This window comes from Artibeus jamaicensis, unplaced genomic scaffold, assembly GCF_021234435.1.
Source record: "Artibeus jamaicensis isolate MK-2021 breed Jamaican fruit bat unplaced genomic scaffold, CSHL_Jam_final scaffold_1964, whole genome shotgun sequence".
In the NCBI taxonomy this organism is placed as follows: Eukaryota; Metazoa; Chordata; class Mammalia; order Chiroptera; family Phyllostomidae; genus Artibeus; species Artibeus jamaicensis.
This window is the reverse complement of record NW_026522030.1, coordinates 47,729,618-47,744,517: the sequence shown is the minus strand read 5'-3', so window position 1 is coordinate 47,744,517 and position 14,900 is coordinate 47,729,618.

Sequence of the window (14,900 nt, the reverse complement as noted above, 5' to 3'; positions counted from 1 at the left end):
ATGAGAGTGTGGCAGCGGCGCGCTCCTGGATGGAGCCTTTGTCAAAGTGGACTGAGGTCTATTTTTAGACTATGTGGGTTGCCTTTTATATTTATCCCACCCAATAGCAGGGGGAATGCAGCAAGTTCCTGTGTAGAAATAGAAAAGCAGGAATAAAAGCAGCTCCAATCTGATCTGCGCCTAAGTCTACCTGATTCTTTGCCCTTGCTTAAACATTTCTTTCTTGTTTTTTTCTTCTTTTTTTTTTCAGTTTGGAGACTGTCATTATCCTTTGTCGAATGCAACAGCAACCCCAGGGTTGATGAACCCCATTAAAATATCCTGTTTTGTGACTTTTTTCGCCTACAGTTCTAATTAGTTTGTTGGGAATACATGTTGGTTTGACATATTTAAAGATACACTACATATCTATTATGATAGAATTAGGTATGTTGTCTTGAGGAGATTTTTAAATTTTAAAAATTATTCTGTAACCAAAGACACTGAAATAGAGAACAGGCTGACAGTTACCAGAGGAGAAAGGGGAAGGAGTTTCAGGGGGAAAGGGGAAGGGTTTACAGGAACAAGTATGAAGGACACATGGACAAAACTAAGGGGGGTGGAAATGGGAGGGAGGTGGGGAGTAGTGGAGGGGATGGGCTGGGATGGGAGTAAAAGACAGAAAACTGTACTTGAACAACAATTAAAATAAATTTTAAAAATAGTCTATATTTGGTCATATCCTAATTTATATTTAATGGTAGGAACAATTTAGAAAATGCACAATCAATATTGCTAGATTAGTCTTGCCTTTAATGAGGCATGTGTTACTTTTGAATCTGTGGACATGTTGCTATCTTTACAAAGTCTAATTGCAGGGCTTTTATTATGTGCAAGTGGGAAAACTAGATTCCAGATTACGACAGCAGTGTGTTTAAGTACATACGTACAAGAGAGACGGGTTCAAACTTAGTTCGCCACTCACTAGATATGCAATCCTTTGCAAGAGGTTTCACCTCTCTTTGCCTTGTTTCCCTATTTGATAAAATGGCAGCAATAATAAATTAACACATAAAAGGCATTTAAAAGCTCTGCTTATCTCATTATAAACACTCAATAAATGCTAACTTTTAATTAAAAATGAATTTTATTATACCACCAATTATGTAAATTAACTTTCAGTATGAATTTAATGAAGGTATTCTCACTTAAAGTTTAGCTTTCTATTTCTGAATAGCTAGCAGTTTACTGTTTTCATTATTTTAATAAACTAAGGTACCACAAAAAAATAGGACACTTTTTGGAATTACCCAATAACTTTCTTCACATTTCCTCTGTCTCTCTGGCACCTGTGGGTGCTGTTTCAGTTCTCCACCGTGACACCTGGACGTACACCGCCACTCCCCCAGTGATCCACTCCTCCTTCTCCCAAATCCTTCTGTATCATGCATGTTGTAGTTTATCAACTTTATCGACGCAGGCAATGAAGGTCTTCATTAGTTGTATACTAGAGACTTCACATACATTGTTGCCTGAGTGTCCCAAGAAGGAGGGAATGGGATGGGGGGAGAGAGAGAGAGAAATACCAAAGACAGAAGCCACAAACCTTTATTACCGAATCTTGTATGTGGAAAATTATCACTTCTGCTGTATTCTACTTGCCACATGGACTATGTGGGAGGGACTTTCACAAGGGCAGGAATATTGATAGAAAGGGATCAATTGCTGAGGGCCATTTTTTAGAGGTTGCCTACCAGTCTGGCCTCTGGCCTGCTGGAACATGGCTGCATAGACAGAATATACTCAGTACACTTACCTCCTCTCAGGGTTACAAGGGGCAGAGAGGCATGAGCTACTGCACATTTCCTGCCAGTCTGAGGGCTTCCACCTAACGTATTTCTTACTTGTGTACACCCCCCTCCACCCCCCTCAACACACGCACTTTCTCTCTAAATTAACCAACATATTGCTCCACTTAGTTTGACCATACCAGAGCTATCTGTGCTATGAATCAGCTCTGTAAAGGAAATGGAAAAATATAAAAAACAAAATATATATTAAAAAAGAATAAACATTACCACTTTTAACTACTGAACACTTAAATAAATGAGCACAGAGATGGTTAGTGACTAAATATTTTTTATTTAATTCAGTCTTTCATCACTGTAGTTACTTTGTATTTGATCTTTATTGTATTTTTTTCCATTAGCATTGAGTCCTTGTATACCATGTTCCCCCTGGCAATCACCACACTGCTGTCTATGGCCATGAGTCCTTTGTCCTTTATGCTCAATTCCTCCACCCTCTACTTGCCCCACTAGCTGTCATATGCTGTCCATCTATGAGTCTGTCTTTGTTTTGCTTGTTGGTTCAGTTTGGTCATCAGATTCAACATAGGAGTGAGATCATGTGGTATATGTCTTTCTTCTACTGGCTTATTTCACTTAGCATAATATTCTCCAAGTCAGTTCATACCATTGCAAAGGGTAAATTTCTTCTTTTACTTTCCTCCATCCCCTCATAACCCAGCTCTTGACAACCATTAGCTTGTTCATTATATCTGTGATTCTATTTCTGTTTTTTAATGTATTTGTTTTTTTTTCTTTTGGATTCCACAATAAGTGAATCATAGAATCATACAGTTGTTTTCTTTCTCTGTCTGAATTTGACTTAGCAAAATGCTGTCTACATCCACCATGCTATTGCAAACACCAATATTTTATTTTTATTTGCTGAGTAATGTTTCATTGTGCATATATATATATATATATATATATATATATATATATATATCGCATTTCCTTTATGCATTCATCTAAGAATGGACACCTAAGTTGCTTTTATATCTTGGTTATTGCAAGTAAGGCTGTAGTGAACTCAGGGGTACCTATTTTCTTGAGAATTGGTGTTTTTGCCTTCTTCACATAAACACCCAGAGTAGAATTGATGGGTTGTATGGCAGCTCTATTTTTAATTTTTTTGAAGAATCTCCATATCATTTTTCACACTGACTGGACCATTTTACAATCCCAGTACATGAGGGTCCCTTTTATCCGCATTTTTCCCGGTACTTGTTGTTTGTTGATTTATTGATGGTAGCCATTCTGACAGGTGTGAGGTCATATCTCATTGTGATTTTGATTTGCATTTCCTAGGTGATTAGTGATGTTGAGGTTTCATGTTTGTTGGCCATCTGTATTTGCTCTTGGAAAGAGTGTCTGTTTACTCTTCCCATTTTTAACTGATTTTTTTTGGTGTTAATGTGTATGAGTTCCTTATAGATTTTGGACATTAACCCTTTATTGGCTATAACACTTGCGAATATTTTCTTCCATTCAGTAGGCTGTCTTTTCATTTCATTGATGGTTTCCTTTGCTGTACAAAAACTTTTAGTTTAATGTAGTCCCATTTGTTCATTTTTTCTTTTGTTGCCCTTGCCAGAGGAGACATATCCAAAAAGATATTATATTACTAAGACTAATGTCAAACAATTTACTACCTATGTTCTCTTCTAAAAGTTTCACGGCTTCAGGCAGAATTTTTCTCTACTTTACTAATCCAAAAATTTTAGTTAACTATTCACTAAAATTTAAGTAAAAATTAGGTTAAAAACTGTAGTTATTTTAAATGAATAACAGAAATGTGGAGTTGAGAAGATGCCAATGCAGCATACAGTAGAATTGTTTCTCACTATCTCTTCTTTTTCAATGTGGTCTATATTATTTCAGTGTATTTTTGATTTTCAGATTATTATTAGTGTCTGTATTTTCATGATGCATGAACTATGAAAATATCCTCCATAAGGTGGGAATGGGAAGGTGGGTGATCAGGTAGACTCTACTGCACAGCAGAACTGGTCTAACAAAATTGTGAAGTTGTGCTGAATGTCTTCCATCCCTACCACCACCGCTGTGCTTTTCTTTACCTTGCCTCACCTGCCCACTTCCTGCTGTAAACATTTCTATTCGGTTAGGAATCAGATATTTAATTATGTAAGTTATCAAAGTATAAAGAAAATGCTTAATAAATTGTAGCCTTCTTCATATAAAGTTCAAAAATAATGGTAGGTATTTATAATAATATTTAATGGCAATTTAAGCATTTTTGAGTCGGTTCTAAATTTAAGGGCAGAAAAGCCTTCCAGGAGTCCCTGAAGCATACATAGAATGTTCTAAAGATTGAAAATAATACTTTACCATGCAGAGTCTATGCTAAAGTCTTAAATGTTTTCTATTTTATCTTTCAAAAATGCTCAGAAGAACTACTATTGTTTCTGTTCTGTGGTAAAGGAGCCTGGTGCATAAGCAAGTTATACAGGCCATCCAGCTCCTCAAGGACGAAATTGAAGAGAAGCCCAGTTATGTTTGTATCTCTGAGTTTTGGCTCTGTCAACACTACTAGGGACTGATACCAGCTGACCAAAATGAAAACACCACAATTATTTTCTTAGAGGTTTGCTTTATCTCCACTCTCTCTTTCCTTCTCCCAAATAGCACAGTAAGTCTTCTATGACCTCCTCTGCAGCCAGCCCAGCCTTCAACAAATGCAGCTCTTGTTCTTGTTTTGTGCTGCATGACATTACTATGACCTCATACTTCATTCTTCTTATATTTGATTCTAGTTTAAAGAACTTGAAGGGATCTATTCTCTTCTTTTTTTCTAAATATGTTCTGCTCTCAGTCTCCACTTTTCTAAGAAGCACTGACCTACTTTGTGCAATTCTTTACAAAGGAAGGTCTGGGAGTCTTGTTTCCCACACTGCTTCAATTTTCATTTTCAGCCTCTCTGCCTGCTTTTAAAGTATGGTTTGGCTCCAAAGAGATAATAAATTTACTCTCTGTAGTTCAAGTTTATTATTTTTTATATTTTTTCTTCAGTATAATATCTTTTTTACCACATGTATTAGTACTTGTACCATTTGTGTCAATTAAGAAACATTTACTGAATGAATTTTTATTTATAATCACTCAATATTTTATTTTGCATTTTTCAACTGTGTACACACAGAAGACAGATATTTGCAGCCGAATGCAGTACAGTTCTGCAAATGCTAAGTGATGTTTATGTGTCGGTCATTGTATTTGTTATGTGAGGTAGACTGGACACTTGACCGCAAGAAACCCACAGTTATGTCAGAAAAATGTATTTGCATTGAACTATGGACAAAACATGTTCCTATCTGTAAAAAGAAGATAAATCTGACCTATACTAATAGGAAAAACTGATGAAAATGGGCTTTGTGCTAAGGATAGGCAAGGTTTTTGATAGTAGAAAAAATAAAATAAGAATGTTATTCCATGTGAAAAAAAATCTTTGAAACTCTGAGGTAGGAATCTCAAATGTCTGAATGGGCGGTAAATAGGGTGGTTCAATTCAAACTTAAGTTATTTGTCTCAGAACAGGAGAAAGATCTGAAGAGGTAGGTTTGGGTTTTTTTATATAAGGCTGCTAACAGTAGTCTAAAATTTATACAACAGAAACGGAAATGATTTAAAGTGCTTAAAGTCTATATGTCCTTATCAAATTCTAAAACCAAACCAAAATAGAATTTTAAGTATACAGGTTTTAAACTAATTCTAACAAGTTTGTGTATAACCAAATGTAATGGAAGAGTCTTAATTTGAAAGAGAAATTTACCTGAAACTTTTTGGTTATTTCCACTAAAAAAGACCCAGATCATGACTTTTATTATTAATGCTTTTTTTCTCCACGATTATGTCCTTTTACTCTAGTGAGGAATAATTGATGACTATTTATTAACAGTGATGGAATCCAACCAATTTAGATTTTCAAAGAATAGTGGGGTTGTTGAGCACAGAAGAGACTTTATAAATACAAAATAGTTTATTTTTCTACAAACAGAAAAGTAGTTGTAATATACCAACTTACCAACTTGTATTTGGACCAAGATACTATTAGAAATGTGTTTCTCAAGGAAATTTATAACCATGGGTACAAATTTGGGTATCATCCACATTAATTTGGAAGCTGCATCCTTGAGAATGGGTGACAAGGTAGACACTGGAGGAGGAACCAACAAAACACATGTAAAAGGAAGGATTAGGCAAGTAAGAGGAAAATCAGGAAAGAAAAAGGGAACAATGCTAAAGGAGACAATGTTTTAAGGTGTAGGGAGACATCAACCATGTCCATTGCTTTACAGATCTCAGTAGGAAACAGCATGAAAGTGGAATATTAGACTTGGAAATTAAGAAGTCATTGGAGACTGTGCGAAGGGCACTAGATACATTATAATGATTAAAGAATTCTTGGCATGCTCTTGAATAATCTGTACATGCCACTGTGCATGGACTTTGAGAGGTCTGTCAACCATAATTAGTGCCTCTTTCACTAGTACAATAAAAATAATTCATAAGCAAAGAAAGATGAATATCACTAGATCTGTAGGCTTTTAATTTTGTGTACAAACAAGATATAAAAAATCCAATCACTTCCTATTTCAATTCAGACCAAGAAATTTGAACTAGATTGCTATATTAAAGAGTTTTTCTACCCTTGTTGATACTAGTTATTACTTTATCTTCATACATCCCTTATCTTTGTGTATCCCCAAAGCAAATGTATACACTCTAAGCTACTACATGTCCTGTGTTGATCATAGTAGCCACAATAACACTCCAATTTAGCTTTATGTTTAAATAGATAACATTAGATTGAGAGTCTATTTTTAAGTAATCAAGAAAATAGATTATAATTTTTCCAAATGACTTATTAAGTGCTAATAAGTGTTTCAGAAAAATTTAAGTTGACCTGGCTAGTGTAGCTCAGTGGATTGAGTGTGGGCCTATGAACCAAAGGAGCATGATTTGATCCCCAGTCAGGCCACATGCCTGGGTTGCAGGCCAGTTCCCAGCAAGGGATGCAGGAGAGGCAACCATACATTGATATTTCTCTCCCTGTCTCCTTCCCTTCCCCTCTAGAGATAAATAAAATCTTTAAAAAAAATTAAAGTTTTCCAAGAGCTAAGGCAACTGAAAGAAAAAAAAAAACAATAGCATGTGAAGGTTACAAAACTTGGGCTAGTTTTTAAAAGAAGAGGGAATCTAATGAAAACATTGCAATGAGAACAAAAACATGGAGAGGGATGCTTAATATGTGTAGAAATCATATTTATTTGCTAGTAATGTCATAACAAAGTACCACATACTAGGTTTTTTAAACAGGATAAATTTATCATCATCGTTAAGGTGGCTAGAAGTCCAAGAACAAGGTGTCAGCAAAACTGGTTCCTTTAAGGGCTGAGAAGAAATGTTCTCCATGTCTCTCTTCTGGCTTCTGCAGATTTGCTGGAATCTGGCACTCCTTGGTTTCTGCTATATCAAGCTCATCCCTGTCTTCATTGTTACAAGGATTTTGCTGTGTGTGTATGTGCCCAAATTTCTTCTTTTTATAAGGATACCAATCTTATTGGATTAGATATCCACCCCATTCTAGTATGACAATCTTAACTAAGTACATCTGCAGATCTACAACCAACTCATTTACAAATAAAGTCTTCTTCTGAAATATTGGGGGCTAGGAATTCAGCATATGAACTGAGAGGACAGAAGCCAACCCATACCAGTGCTCAGCAAACAAAGGATTTTGACCAAGGCAAAAGAATTATATGTGTGAAAAGTCATAAAGAAAATTGGAGTGAAAATTGAGACCAGAAAGGGAAGAATCTGGAGTTTAAAGTGATCAGACTTGATCCTGAAGCGAGCTAATAGTGGTTCCTTTAAAAACATTGTAGCTACAAGGACTTTCTCCAAATACAAGGTCAATCAAAAGCACAATATATAGAATGGATAGAAAGCAGAGCCACTCTGGTTGTAGTTAGATAGGAAATCTATCACTGCCCATAATCTATTCCCTCCTGAACTCTGTGAGAATCATAGGAAATTTGGGGACTCCCTGGAGAAGAGTTTAAAAATTTCCGCTTTAGAAAATTAATCTAGAAAAAACATATTAGAAAGGAGTTGGAATAAAAAATAGATTACTGCACTAGTATAGGATTGAGAAAATGAGGCCATATTGGGATGGGCCCAGTGAGAAAGAAGTTAATGAGTCTACTAATGCAAGTTACACAGTTTGTACAGTATTTGAATCATAGAACACTGGAAGGAAGAGAAAATAATAATAGTAACATGATTAACATTGTTAATAAATAATTACAGTGTATTATGTTTCTAAGCTGTGCTCTACTTGCCCAAGTTCATTAAACTATTACATTGAGATTTAATATAAAGATGGGATGGAAATCTTCTTTAGTATAAATCTTTACAATAGATATTGTTCTTTATTATAGTTATCCTTGCTCTCAGAGATCACTCTAATATTTTGAATACCAGTGAGAATACTAAAGAATATTAATACCATTTGTGGAATGCAAAGCATTTGTATTTAAAATAAAGGTGACCTTGTCTGCAGAGGTCCCCATGACAGGCAAGGGATCCTAGCCTCACACCAGGCTTCCCAGTCCAGAGTTCCAGAGACAAGAAAAGAAGTCCCCATAATTTCTGGTTGTAAAAACAAGCTTAGACTGTAACTAAGTGAAACAAAGGACTTCTGGTGTCCTAGGCAGTTTCTCTAAAGTGCCAATACATGGACTTTCTCTGACTCACTCCCTGTGAGCTCCACTGTTGGGGAAGTACCTTGAAAGGAACCAGGGACATATAGGGGGAAACTGAATTGTCCGACATCAGGGCAAAAGCTGGGGAACAGCTTTCTGACAGACAAAAATGCTGGCAGAGGTCATTGTTCCTTTTCTAAGCCCTCCCTCCAAAGAGTCACAGAGCCAGCAGACAGGCACCATAGCTGAACTGTATCAACCTGGCCCACCCTGGTGATTCCTCAAGGCCCTCCCCCACCCAACTTGCAAGCCCACCCAACTATTCCCAGTGGCTTTTCCATATAAATGACCTGCCTTGGCTCATGCTCCAGATGCTTCTAAAATCTCTCAAACAAGTACCATTTGGCCTTGTCTTGTACCTTTTACTAGGTAGACCCCAGACTCAACTCTAGTAGCAGCCCGCCTTGATTCCCAGCTTGTCTTTCTGGGGCACCCCCAAGCCCAGAACAAGTGACAACCATCTTCAGATTGCTTTGTAGCTCAAGCCAGGTGGTCCAGGAGCAGAACACAGGCAGTGGCTGACCTTGGTCTGCACCTCCAGGAAGGCCTCAGAGCCAGTGCACCAGGTGGACAACTTCAGATCATGTTAAAGCACCACTCAACAACCTCCATAAGTGACACTCTCAAGGGTTAGACTCAGCAGACACCAGAGCCATGCTGAAGTAAGTCCTGCTCTGTGGGGTGGGCCCCTGAACAGCTGATCCTCCACTGTTTATGGTGGTTGAAGCCAGTCCTTCCAGTCAATAAGCCTGAGGGTAAATAGAATTTACCCGTCTATTAATGTGCCTATAGCATTCAAAGCTCAACTATAACAAGAGGGTCCACAGAACCCATATAAAGTCATACCTGAGTGCTCAGCTCTGGTTGTCAGGGAAGCTGTGCTGTACCCCCGGACTGTACAGAGTACTTACTGCATAAGGCCACTCTACCAAGCCTGGGAGACACAGCACCCGTACCTAACATTTAGAACAGGGGAGGTGCCAAAATGAGAACACAAATAAACTTGTCCCAAATAAAAGAACAAAACAAAACCAGAAAAAAGAGCCCTAAACAAGCCTGACTGGTATAGCTTAGTTGGTTGGAGCATCATCCTATAACCAAAATGATGTGGGATAGATTTCTGGTTCAGGCACATACCTAGGTTGTAGGTTTTATCCTTAACCCCCAATCCCTGGTCCAGGTTAGTGTCTGCCCAGTATGATCCCCAATCAGGCTCGTATGGGAGGCAATTGGTTGATGTTTCTCCCCTCGCATCAGTATTTCACAGTATCCTTTCCTCTCTCTACAAAAGCAATAAAAAATTGCCATTGGATGAGTATAAGAAAGAAATTAAAGAAATGAGCAAAAGAGAAAGCAATCTGCTAGATGCAGGGTTCAAAACACCAGTTATGTGGATGCTCTAATGTCTCAGTGATAACTTCAACAAAGTGATAGGAAACATAAAAATTTAACTAGAAAACATAAAATTATATCAGTCAGAAATAAACATTACAATTACTGAAATGAGGAACCCACTACAGGGAAACAACCATGGAGTAGATGAAGCAGAGGATCATATCAGAGATTTAGAGGATAAAGAAGCAGAAAACACCCAATTAGAACAGCAAAAAGGAAAAAAAAAGAATTCAAATCAATGAAGACAGTGTAAGGAACCTCTGGGTTAACTTCAAGCATATCAATATTAACATGATGGGGACACCAGAAGAAAAGAGAGAGAAAGAAATCAAAAATTTATTTGAAAACCTAATGACAGAAGACTTTCCTAACCTGATGAAGGAAACAGACATACAAGTTCAGGAAGTACAGAGTCTCAAACAAGGTGAACCCAAAGAGGCACCAGCAAGGCACATCATAATTACAATGCTGAAGGTTAAAGACAAAGAGAGAATCTTAAAAGCAGCAAGATAAAAGCAGTTAGCTACCTATAAGGGAGCACCCATAAGAATGTCAGGTGATTTCTCAACAAAAACCTTGCAGGCCAGGAGGGAGTGGCAAGAAATATTCAAAGTGATGAAAACCAAGGACCTACATCCTAGATTACTCTATCCGCAAAGCTATCATTTTGAATCAAAGGACATAAAAAGAGCCTCCCAGACAAGAAAAACCTAAGGAGTTCATCACCACCAAACCAGTATTACATGAAATGGTGAAGGATCTTCTTTAAGAAGAAAAATAAAATAAAATAAAATAAAATATGAACAATAAAAGGCAATAAATACATATCCATCAACAACTGAAACTAAAAAAAAAACAAAACAAACAAACAAGTGGAACATCACAGACACAGAGAACATTTTGATGGTTGCCAGATGGGAAGGGGTTGAGGGGTTGGGTGAAAAATGGGAAAAGATTAAGAATCACAGATTGATGGTTACAGAATAGTCATGAGGATGTAAAGAACAGCATAGGGAATATACTCAGTAATATTCTCATAATTATGTGTGGTGCCAGATGGGTATGAGTTTTATTGGGGTGGTGACTTAGTAAGCTATATAATGCCTGATCATGGGGAGTATACCAGAAACTCATATAATATTGTATGTCAACTGAAAATAAAAAAATAAATGATGAAATCTAAAAATTAATAAATAAAGATAAATTTTCTTCTACCATGTTAATTTGAGATAATGGCAAGAAACCTATGAAGAAATGTCTCAGGGATCATTATAGACATGAAAATTGTATTCAAGACAGAAGTCTCATGGCCAGCCCTTCTGACACCACCTGTAACAGTGACCCACTGTCACCCAAGGTTTAGTGCTTTGCTAGGAAGACACTCAGAACTCAGCATTAGCTGTCCTCATGGATGCTGATTATTGTAGCAACATAGTTAGGACACACAGCTGGATGACTGAGGGACAAAGATGTACCAGACAACTTCTGGAGGAATTCATGTGTTCTCTTCTCACACTCTCTCTGTAGGTGTCACACCGAATGTGCTGTCCTTCCAACATAAAATAAAATGACATATATGCAGTGTTGCTGCCTAAGAAAGTCCATGTGGCACTCAGAGTTTAATAAACTGGAGCATGGCCAGCCATATACGCATAAGCAGTCTCTGCATACCCACAACTATCAAATTCTAGAATTTCAAAAATAAAGCTGATGTTTGCCATAAATCGCATTGTCTGTACAGTCTAGTTAGGTCTGTGTGGTAAAGCAATCTCATCAATTAATGATGGAGTAATCAGTACCAAAGCCAGGTTCCCAGATGCCAGCCAGTACTCATCCCTGTCAGTTGGTCCTTCTATATAGCTAGGCTGCTATGTTGTTAACTCTTTGCTACATATCATGTAAAAAAAGAGCCTGGAGTTACTCATGAAAGCTAAGTGACATGTAAGCTGCTAAATGAGAAATGTAGAAGAGAAGGAATTCTTGGGGTATAACCATGCTTACGAGTTTAACTACCTGTATAAAAGTAGTAATACATTGTTTCTAAAGTATGATTTGATGTGGATATATAAAGCAGTATCATTTAAAGAATGAAATTTGTCAACTTTCTAACCCCTGAAAAATGAGAAAAAGACTGTAAGGTATAAAAGATTTTTAAAGCCTGAAGGTGTTACAGGATATCAAATAATAGTGGCAAATTATAAAACATGCAATATGGGAATGGCATATTTTTGTAAAACAAGCAGAGAAAAAGGTCAGGAAAGTTAAGTTTAGTTTACCGTAACTTCCATAACCATATAAATATACTCCCACTTTTTTGCTTTACAGTCTGTTTTTTAAAATTTAAATTACTTTATTGTTGTTCAATTACAGTTGTCTGTATTTTCTCCCCATCCCTCTCCCCAAACCCCTCTAAACTCCCCTCCCTCCCCTAACTCCTCTCTCCCCCTTTGTTTTGTCCATGTATCTTTTACAGTAGTTCCTGAAAACCCTTCTCCCCACTGCCCCCCTCCCCTCTGGTGTTAGATTTTTCTTAATTTCAATGATTCTGGTTATATTTTGTTTGCTTTTTTCTTTTGTTGATTATGTTCCAGTTAAAGGTGAGATCATATGGTATTTATCCGTCACTGCCTGGCTTATTTCACTTAACATAATGCTCTCCAGTTCCATCCATGCTGTCGCAAAGGATATAAGCTCCTTCTTTCTCTCTGCTGCATAGAACTCCATTGTGTAAATGTACCATAGTTTTTTGATTTACTCATTTGCTGATGGGCACTTAGTCTAGTTCTTAAATTGTTAGATTGATATATAAACCACTAATTTTCAATACACACCAAAGGCTATAAAAAGTGACCTATCTATATTGCTTTAAAAACAAAATCTAGAAATTCCAGGTTGTGGAAATTCACAAATTGTGTTTTGTAGGCTCAAAAATAATAATAATGGTATTTTATCATTTTACTCTTACAGTAAAAATTTTATGCATTTTTGCTCTTCTTGGTCACAGTGTATTTTAGCATAAGTTTCAAGAATTTTGCATGCTAAGAAATACACATATATCCAAGTTTATATCTATACTTATATCAATGCCAACATCTGATTGTCTTGTTGCTGATAGTTTTGCTAGAGATTTAAAAAGAAATAAATGATTAACTGGTTTTCCTTTGATCCAGCACACTCACAACCACTTTTTCTTTATCCTCACCCAAGTATATGGGCTTATTGATTTGAGAAAGAGAGAGAGAGATCAGTTGACTCTCGTAAGGGCCCCCACCAGTGATCAAACCCACAACCATTTTGTTTCTTGGGATGATGCTGTACCAACTGAGCCACTTGGCCAGAGCCTAACAACCACTTTAATGGTACCACATATATGTACAAAGAGGTGTAGGCAATAAAGTACATTGAGACAACAGCTAGGGAATGTGGCGATAAAAGTGTCCCAACAAAGGTAATTGATTATATTGCCTTTGGCAGATTCCCCACCTGTAGAATTTCAGGAACCCTAGTTTCTTTCAAATAAATTCTGCCTCAGAATATCCTCAGCATATGTATAAAATGGAATCCTAAGTATCATCCTGAAGGCAGACTAACACGCAACCATCTTCCGTCACAGGGATCACTGCCTGGTCACAGCTTTGATGTGCCTTTCCATGCAGTCCAGGGGCTGTGTGACTTTATCACCTCCTGCTAGGGGCCTCTGCCACTTCTGAAGGTAGTTCTCTCAAGATGAGAGCACTCTGTTGACACCATCACCTTCAAGTGGTAACTCCTGTTTCACACTCTCACATGTATGTTTATTTCTGCTATAATGCCAAAAAACTCCAGCAAATCCTAGTAATCTGAAAAAATTGAGTTCATAATAACAATGTTTACTGAGAAAATGTGGTTGGCAGCTGAGCACTCAAAATCCATGCAACTTTCTATCACAACATTCACAAAAGAAATAACAATCCTAGCAAAAATGATACAGTGCTTTAAAAGGCATGCTCAATTCTTAATATCAAAAATCACGTGTATAGAAAACTACACTGCACTCTTCCACGGCTAGCTGCATTTGTCTGGATAGTGTACTCTGCCTTCAGAAACAATATTTAGTGGCACAAAATATTAATGTGTTGAGAAAATTATACAATAAAATAATTATTGTATCTAGTAATAGATGTAAACTAATTATTATACATTAAGAGCAACGTCTAATTTGTGTTACATGTTATATCAAAAAAATTTTTTACAGCCCTAGCTGGTGTAGCTCAGTGGATTGAGCATGGGCCTGTAAATCAAGGGATAACAGTTCGATTCCCAGTCAGGGCACATGCCTGGGTTGCAGGCCAGTTCCCAGTAGGGGACACATGAGAGGCAACCATACATTGATATTTCTCTCCTTCCCTTCCCCTCTAAAGATAAATAAATAAAATCTTTAAAATAATTTTCTGTTTACAGTACAATGAATCATACAACACATCATTCCTGAATTCTGTACTTTGTTTTACTCAAGCATAAACTACAAAGACTGGACAAAAAGCCTGCCCAGGGACTGTGTTCAAGATCACCTCTTTCTTTCTGCAACCAGTTCTTTCTCCTTAACCAAGTTTTAGTCCTCAACCCTCTCCTCGTCCATTAACAAGGTAGTACTTGGTTCCTCAAATAAGTAAATCGGTTTCAAGTAAGTTGGACTAGCCCTCCAAATGAAGCCTGGGCACATCTGAATTTATAGTAATGACATAATACACCTTTATTCTAGGATTTCCATGCCAGGTTCAAAATTACATAGTTCCACACCCATGTTGTTTGCCAAATTGTTATTATGAACATATGTTTCCTAGTACCATGGATATCATTTAAGTTCACAAATACTCTCCAGATACTTGCTATGGCCTTGGCATTATAAATGCAA